The following is a 9,748-nucleotide window of genomic DNA, read 5'->3' on the forward strand; positions in this document are numbered from 1 at the left end:
CCAAAAATTGATTCTACCACAATCGCATCAAAATAAATAAACAAAATTTTAAATGAATTTGAATTTCTATGAATTTCTTTCTATTAAAACGATGGTTATTAACATAATAACATATCAATATTCCCACGTACATCTGTTATTCTAAGACAAATCCCAGCATATTTACATATGTATGCATTTCTACCCTCCTTATGAGTGCGTATTGAGCAAATTGGAGTGTGTTTGCATTTGAAGTTTTCAGAAAAAGATATCAAAATATTATTTGCAAAAATTATGCAAATCTTTAGAGGGCTATAAATGTTACGACAAGTTACTAAATTTTGCAACACTATTACAGGGGAAAATGTGCAGAGAAAATAAATGATTATATGAAGTGCATAGTTAGGATGAAGGAGAAGTTGTTTTGCTAATTATAAAATAGAGTAAATTTGAGGAAGACGTAAGTAAATTAAAAGTATATTTATATTTCCAACTCTTCTAGTTCTAGTTCAGTTCTAGTTCAGTTCTAGTTCAGTTCTAGTTCAGTTCTAGTTCAGTTCTAGTTCAGTTCTAGTTCAGTTCTAGTTCAGTTCTAGTTCAGTTCTAGTTCAGTTCTAGTTCAGTTCTAGTTCAGTTCTAGTTCAGTTCTAGTTCAGTTCTAGTTCAGTTCTAGTTCAGTTCTAGTTCAGTTCTAGTTCAGTTCTAGTTCAGTTCTAGTTCAGTTCTAGTTCAGTTCTAGTTCAGTTCTAGTTCAGTTCTAGTTCAGTTCTAGTTCAGTTCTAGTTCAGTTCTAGTTCAGTTCTAGTTCAGTTCTAGTTCAGTTCTAGTTCAGTTCTAGTTCAGTTCTAGTTCAGTTCTAGTTCAGTTCTAGTTCAGTTCGAATTCAGTTCTAGTTCAGTTCTAGTTCAGTTCTAGTTCTAGTTCAGTTCTAGTTCAGTTCTAGTTCAGTTCTAGTTCAGTTCTAGTTCAGCTCTAGTTCTGTTTTAGTTCAGTTCAGGTTTTAGTTCAGGTTCCAGTTCAGCTACCAGTTCAGCTACCAGTTCAGGTTCTAATTCAGGTTCTAATTCCTCTTCTAGTTCAGTTCTATTTCTACGTAAATTAAAAGTTTTTCATTTATTATTTGATTTCCCCTAATATTAAATCAATAAATAAATATTTCAATTAATTAAAATGTTAAGGATGCTTTTTTCACTTTTATTAAAAATCACACCATGTATTAGTGTTTTTTTGCATATTGTTTAACAAAAAAAAAAGAGAGTGGACAAAAAACGTGAGTGATTTTTCAAATCACTTTTATATATACAAAATATATTTTTTATGGTTTCTATTAAAAATCATGGCGCACACACATACAATAAAAACTCACACAGTCACAAGGAAAAAAACTGAACTCAATAAACACCTGTCCATATGGCAGTACGTTTTGCACTGGCATATGTATGTATGGATGACTATATATTTTTGTAATTGTGCTTGTGTGAATATAACTATAAAACTCACACATTTTTTTCTCCATTTATATTTATTGTATTCGTATGTATGGGCGTCAGTATATATAGATTATAATACATCTACATAGCATGTTTATTCATGTACGTGTATGTAACAAGCTGTTTTACGTATCCGCTTCCGGTTTAACAGAACAACTACATTCACACAAGAGACGATGGGTAGGAAGGAGAAAGAGCAACAAAATACCAGGTTATATTTGTATGACCATCATTGAAAAGCTTAACTTGCATATGCGACATATGCAAATTACATTTTAAAAAGTAAATCCGACAGTTGCTGCAGCATCACACAAACACAGATACACATCCAAACACTCATAGTCATGTCTACCTTGAACAACAGCAGCAGCAGCAATATAAAATTAAATCAAATATATAGAAAAAATAAATAAATGTGGACAAAAGCGGGTTATATAGAGACCAAAAAAGGGATGAGGAAGAGAGTGGCAAAAAAGAGCTTGAGGATTTAAGTAGGAATACTAAAGAGGATAAGTTGTGTAAGTGCATCAGTGTGTGTGTGTGTGAAAATATGTGTTTGTGTGTTAAAATGTTACTTGTGGCAAATTTTAAACGTTTTGAAAATTGTTAAAACACACACACTCACGTTCAAATATGTGTGCAAATATTTAAATATTTCCACAAATGAGACCAACTAATATCAGAATTCCAACTGAATTCGAACTGAACTAGAACTTAACTAGAACTGAACTGAACTAGAACTGAACTAGAACTGAACTAGAACTGAACTAGAACTGAACTAGAACTGAACTAGAACTGAACTAGAACTGAACTAGAACTGAACTAGAACTGAACTAGAACTGAACTAGAACTGAACTAGAACTGAACTAGAACTGAACTAGAACTGAACTAGAACTGAACTAGAACTGAACTAGAACTGAACTAGAACTGAACTAGAACTGAACTAGAACTGAACTAGAACTGAACTAGAACTGAACTAGAACTGAACTAGAACTGAACTAGAACTGAACTAGAACTGAACTAGAACTGAACTAGAACTGAACTAGAACTGAACTAGAACTGAACTGAACTAGAACTGAACTAGAACTGAACTAGAACTGAACTAGAACTGAACTAGAACTGAACTAGAACTGAACTGAACTAGAACTGAACTGAACTAGAACTGAACTAGAACTGAACTAGAACTGAACTAGAACTGAACTAGAACTGAACTAGAACTGAACTAGAACTGAACTAGAACTGAACTAGAACTGAACTAGAACTGAACTAGAACTGAACTAGAACTGAACTAGAACTGAACTAGAACTGAACTAGAACTGAACTAGAACTGAACTAGAACTGAACTAGAACTGAACTAGAACTGAACTAGAACTGAACTAGAACTGAACTAGAACTGAACTAGAACTGAACTAGAACTGAACTAGAACTGAACTAGAACTGAACTAGAACTGAACTAGAACTGAACTAGAACTGAACTAGAACTGAACTAGAACTGAACTGAACTAGAACTGAACTGAACTAGAACTGAACTGAACTAGAACTGAACTAGAACTGAACTAGAACTGAACTAGAACTGAACTAGAACTGAACTAGAACTGAACTAGAACTGAACTAGAACTGAACTAGAACTGAACTAGAACTGAACTAGAACTGAACTAGAACTGAACTAGAACTGAACTAGAACTGAACTAGAACTGAACTAGAACTGAACTAGAACTGAACTAGAACTGAACTAGAACTGAACTAGAACTGAACTAGAACTGAACTAGAACTGAACTAGAACTGAACTAGAACTGAACTAGAACTGAACTAGAACTGAACTAGAACTGAACTAGAACTGAACTAGAACTGAACTGAACTAGAACTGAACTAGAACTGAACTAGAACTGAACTAGAACTGAACTAGAACTGAACTAGAACTGAACTAGAACTGAACTGAACTGAACTGAACTGAACTAGAACTGAACTGAACTAGAACTGAACTAGAACTGAACTAGAACTGAACTAGAACTGAACTAGAACTGAACTAGAACTGAACTAGAACTGAACTAGAACTGAACTAGAACTGAACTAGAACTGAACTAGAACTGAACTAGAACTGAACTAGAACTGAACTAGAACTGAACTAGAACTGAACTAGAACTGAACTAGAACTGAACTAGAACTGAACTAGAACTGAACTAGAACTGAACTAGAACTGAACTAGAACTGAACTAGAACTGAACTAGAACTGAACTAGAACTGAACTAGAACTGAACTAGAACTGAACTGAACTAGAACTGAACTGAACTAGAACTGAACTGAACTAGAACTGAACTAGAACTTAACTAGAACTGAACTAGAACTGAACTAGAACTGAACTAGAACTGAACTAGAACTGAACTAGAACTGAACTAGAACTGAACTAGAACTGAACTAGAACTGAACTAGAACTGAACTAGAACTGAACTAGAACTGAACTAGAACTGAACTAGAACTGAACTAGAACTGAACTAGAACTGAACTAGAACTGAACTAGAACTGAACTAGAACTGAACTAGAACTGAACTAGAACTGAACTAGAACTGAACTAGAACTGAACTAGAACTGAACTAGAACTGAACTAGAACTGAACTAGAACTGAACTAGAACTGAACTAGAACTGAACTAGAACTGAACTAGAACTGAACTAGAACTGAACTAGAACTGAACTAGAACTGAACTAGAACTGAACTAGAACTGAACTAGAACTGAACTAGAACTGAATTAGAACTGAACTAGAACTGATCAACATTTCTCCATTGGTCACATTACACCTTTCAAAAACTCTTACCTACCAAAGCATAGAAAAAAAAAATCCCTTGATAAAATCATAGAGTAGCTTCACAGCGACAGACCCCCCCCCCAAAAAAAAATAAACGAAGCAAACATCGGTTGCCAGGATATTGTAACAAGTAGATGAAAACAGAAAAGTCATATGATTTAAATACAACAACAAAACAAAAAAAGATGACGTCCATATACATTTTACTCATGCTGTTCTTCATCATCATTCTTCTTTAGTTAAAGCTGATGATGTCTATATCACTTTACTTTTGGATAAACTCATACTCGGGCACTACAAGAGTCCTTTCTCTATATAGCAGTACACATATCAATAAATGAATGCAAGTGTGTAAGAGTAAGCTCATCTACAACAACAAAACAACTGGTTGGTCGGTCGAGAGGAGTGAGTGGTTTATGCAGTTTGCTTTGCTGCCCTTGGTGTCATATGAAAATTAAAATATAACAAAAAAAATATACAATAAATTGAAGATGAGAGCAAAAAAAAAAGAAAATATTGTAACTGTGTGTGCATCAAGCATGAGCTGAGATTATCCGGAAAGTTCAATTAAAATTCAATCTGTGTAAGCTTATGCACACATACAGACAACCATGTAAACAGATGCACACGTACACATATAAATTTACTCACTAGAAGTGCCACACAACAATGCAACACAGCCACACACACACATGGAGTGTAGCACAGTTGGCATGCAACGAGTATTTAGTAGAAAATATCAGAATATAGTGTGTCACTATATAATTGTAAAGTATACATTGTTGTATTGCAGTGAGAGTGGAGAAGGGTCAATCATTACATTTCCAAGCCAGTGAAAAGGGCAAAAATCAAAATGTAAAAGAGTGGAAACATGTTTTGGAGACTTCTTAAATGGATAGTTATTATGTTTAAAGTCACAAATCAATGAAAAATTGTGTAAGCATTTCGGATAAGTTCTACAATCAATCACCATTTTCTTAATTAAAATTCTCAAATAAAATCACAAATTTCAACAAAAATATTTTTTCAGAAAAAAAAATTGTCCTTCTTATTTTCCATATTAAACTGTCTGCACAAAATATGTATATTTTTTGCTAAAATGAACTTTTTCATAATTTCATTTTACTAAAAAGCTATTTTTTTGATTCAATATTGCATTGAATAAAACCACATTTCCAAAAAAGTTTTTTATCTATACTTAAAAAATATTTCACTAAAAAGCTTTTTCATAAAAAAAAACTTAAATGAAAAAAACTTTTTTCCTTAAAAAACTTATTTTCTTAGTATTTTACAAAAAAGCTTTTAAAAAAATAGCATTATTTCACTTAAAAGAATTTTTCATGCAACATTTTATTAAATAAAAACACTTTTTCACTAAAAAAAGAGCTTTTAAGCTTTACTTACAAACAGTATTTTTCAAAAATAATGTTTTATAGTAAAAAGCTTTTCGACAATAATTATTTGTTTCACTCAATTAAGAAGCTTTTTCAGTAAAAAATAGTTTTTGATCTTGGTCCATGCACAAAAAAAAATTTTTCATAAAAAATATTTTTACACAAAAAGCTTTTTCTATAAATATGTAATTAATTTCCTATTATTTTTACCTGAAACCCCCATTTCGTTAAATAATAAAATTTTCAATAAAATATTTTTCTTATTAAAAAGGTTTTTTTAAAAAAAAAGCTTTTCTCCAAAAAAGCTTTTTCATACAAAATATAATTCTTACAAAAAGTTTAGTGATAAATTTTTTTTATAAAAAAAAATAATTTCAAGAAAATATTCAAAGTTCATTTCAGTATAAAAGCAATTTTATGAAAAAGCTTTTACTAAGACTTGTTCAACTTAAAAAAAATATATTATTAAAAAATTTTCTTCATTATACGAAATGGTTTTTCACTGAAAAAGCTTTTTCATTAAACTTATTTAAAGCTTCTCTCATTTTGAAAGCTTTTTCAACAAACAAGTTTTTTTGCTATGGTTTTTCATTAATCTTATTAAAAAGCTTTTTGAACAAACAAGTTTTTTTTCTGCTAAAAAACTTTTTAATAAAAAATTTATTGCGTTATTTTTTATAAAAATATCTTTTTTCCACAAAACCATTTTTATAAAAAAAATTTTAAAAACGTTTTAATGACTTAAAATGCGGTAGATGGCGTATCTTTTGAACCTGGATTTTGTTTATAACAAATTATATGTCATTTTGAAGGGTACATATCTGTTATTTATTCCCACTTAGGTATTGAACATTATAGTGGAAACAACAAATGTTTTTTATGCTTCGTAAATGTTGAATTTTGTATCAATAAAGCGTCATGTGCGGGAAGTTTTGCTTTATTTCTTCAATTTGAAAAAAAGTGCCGCTGAAGCACACCGATTGCTCACCAAAGCTTATGGTGAATGTGTTCCATCGGTTTCAAAGTGCGATTCAAAAGTTGTGATTTTGACACTGAAGACAATGATCGCCCAGCTTGAGGACCAAGAATTGGAGGCATTACTCCATGAATATTGCTGTCGAACTCATCAAGAGCTTTCAAAATCATTGGGAGCTATTCCAGTAGCAATTTCAAAATATTAGCAAGCAGTAGAATTCATCCAAAAGTAGAGAAATTTTGTAACATACGAACTTAAGCCGAGAGACCTTGAAAGACGATTTTGCATGTCCGAAATGATGCTTGAACGCTATAAAAAAAATAATTTTTGCACCGAATCGACACCAAAGCCAAATATCCATGGCGCTAAGGCAATGCTCTGTATTTGGTGGGACCAAAAATCTGACCAGACTATCACAGGGAACCAGTACCGAACGCTAGCATTTGCCGAAAAAAGGCCAGAATATGCTGCCAGACATGAAACCGTAATATTCCGTCATGACAACGGTAGGCCACTATTTAGAAAGATGAGCAGTTCCTTTGGCTGGGAATCCATATGTTGAAAGAAAGATGTGCAAATGCTATAACATTTGTAATGGTCAATAATTTGAATACATAAATTTCTATTGTACAAATGTTTCAAACTAAAAGCTAAAAATTTAAAAAAAATTCCCATTTTGAAGTCCACCAATATGAAAAAGCTTTTGCTAAAATGTGTTCAACTTAAAAAGCATAATTAAAAATCTTCTTTATTACAAAATGGGTTTTTACTGAAAAAGCCTTTTCATTAAACTTATTAAAAGCTTTAATCATTTTGAAAGCTTTTTCAATAAACTAGTTTTTTTCTAAAAAAGCTTTTTCATAAAATTATTATTTCTCAAATTATTTTAAAACAAAATTTTTTTTATAAAATCATAATTTTTTCGAAAAGCTTTTTAATAAAAATGTATTAAAGAATTTTTAAGCTTCTTAAGTAAAGATTTGTCATTAAAAAATTCGAAATCGTAAAAGCTTTTTTATTAAACTTATTTTTTCAATTAAATGCTTCATGTTTCATTAAGAGAGCTTTTTCGCGAAACAACTTTTTTTGAAAAAAAAAGCTAAATATTTTTTCAACAAAAAAATTTATTTCACAGAAAATATTTTTTATATACAAAACATAGGCCCTAACTATGAAAGAAATTTTAAAGTTAATTTTTGTTAAAGTCGACTTTATTTTAAAATATAACTTTTGTTTTTATTTGAAAAAAGCTTCAAAACTTTTTCCAACATATACATTCAAATAATTGAAAATATTTTTCAATGAATGTAAATAAAATGAAGAAATTTCAAAAAATTATAAAAATTGTACATAAAAGTTCAAAACAAAAAGCTTTTTTTTGAAATAATAAAACACCATTTTAAATTATATTTGAAATTTGTTTTATGGTACAAAATTTAAAATAATAGTCAACTTTATGGACTTAAAATCGATTTTAAGGCTTTCGTAGTTAGGCTGATAAACTCTAAAGAATAAAGTTTTTGTTAAAAGCTTTCACTAATATTTTCTATTATATTTTTTTTCTCATTAAAACTAATTTTGAAGGTTTCGTTTGTCGATCTAGAATTATATTGACTTAAATTAAATGGACTAACATTTCTATAAAGAATCAGTTCTTAAAGTAAAACTTAATTAATAAAAACAGAAATGATTTAAATATAAAAGCTTTGTTCAAAACAGATTAAAATTAATTATAATATAATTTGTTTAAAGTAAATCTTAATTAACAGAAAACAGGAAAACTTTAGAAACAAAAGCTTTTTCAATACAGAATATTTCATTATTAATTAATTCTGTACTAAATCATTGAAATAATCATAATAAAAAGAGCTTTCAACAAAAGCTTTTTGGAAATTTCCTGCTAATAACTAAAATATCTAATCAGTAAAGCTTTTAATAAATCTTTGATATAAATAATCACTAAACAAAAGCTATAAATAAAGAAAGCTTTTAAAATTCATATTTATTTTCTTAAAAAATCATTCAATTCCTTGTTAACTCTGCTGGCCTGTTACAATTTATTGTTAAATGCACTAGTAGTATAGTTTTTATTTTTTACAAATTAAATTCTCTAGAGTCTGATCAAAAAGTAGAGACGAGTCAGTTGCACAGACTATTTTATTATTTCATTTTATTTTGGAAATGCATTTAAAAGATATTTATATACATACAGACAAATAACAAAAAAAAAAATAAAATAAACGTATAAAAGTAAAGCTCTCTATGCGAATATGCAAAACGTCATGTATGCAGACACGAAACCCCTCAGATAAAACGAGGATATTGAACACTATAGAATACAGTAAAAGCTTTAAGGAAAGAATGGCAATTGTAAAACATATTCTAGAATTTTTAGGTAATTTATTAAACATGTTGCTGTTTTTCTTTGGCATAAATTTCGATGGTATTTTGTTTGATTTCTGTGAAGTTTTTATAGAGTATTTACATTTGGTCGTTGAATGTAATATACGGATATCCTGAGTTTTTTTTCAAGTTGTAGAGTGTGGCTTATTTATATTGAAAAGTCATTACATTTCAACTTCTCTACAAAGGTTTTTTAATGTACTTTCTTTCAACTGCTCTCCATATGTATTTATTTTGCTGGTATTTTGTTTTTTTATTTAAATATATTCTTTGGTTTGAGCAAAGAAAACTATTTTAATTAAAATAAAAATCTTTGCAAATTAAATTTTCTTTTTCAGATTTAAATTAAAATAAATTCTTAAATGGGAATTATATGAATATTATTAAAGTATGGACACGTATACAGCCTCGATGGCGCAGTAGGCAGCGCGTAAGTCTCATAATCTTAAGGTCGTGAGTTCGAGCCTCACTCGGGGCAGTGATTTTTTTGTTTAAATTTTATTTAATGTAAATTATTTATTAAATATTAGATGCTTCCCTTTTTTAATATTTGTTAAGCATTTTCGTTGTTCTACCTTTGCTGACATAATCAGCTTAAAATCATATTTTTAACAAACGACTGCAAAAGGGCCAGCCATATTTAAACAATATTGTATTGGAAAAAAAGGCCAAAGTATTTAAATTCTTTTTTGTTTTTTTGTAT

At 29.6% G+C, this 9,748-nt stretch overlaps 1 non-coding gene across 1 annotated transcript; it reads left to right on the top strand.

The window, feature by feature from the left end:
* The first annotated feature begins 9,450 nt into the window (after positions 1-9,450).
* On the top strand, positions 9,451-9,523 carry TRNAM-CAU (transfer RNA methionine (anticodon CAU)). Its single transcript has one exon. It is a non-coding gene; the product is annotated as a tRNA-Met (tRNA).
* Positions 9,524-9,748: the final 225 nt, after the last annotated feature.

Source organism: Calliphora vicina, chromosome 2 (assembly GCF_958450345.1).
Source record: "Calliphora vicina chromosome 2, idCalVici1.1, whole genome shotgun sequence".
Classification (NCBI taxonomy): Eukaryota; Metazoa; Arthropoda; class Insecta; order Diptera; family Calliphoridae; genus Calliphora; species Calliphora vicina.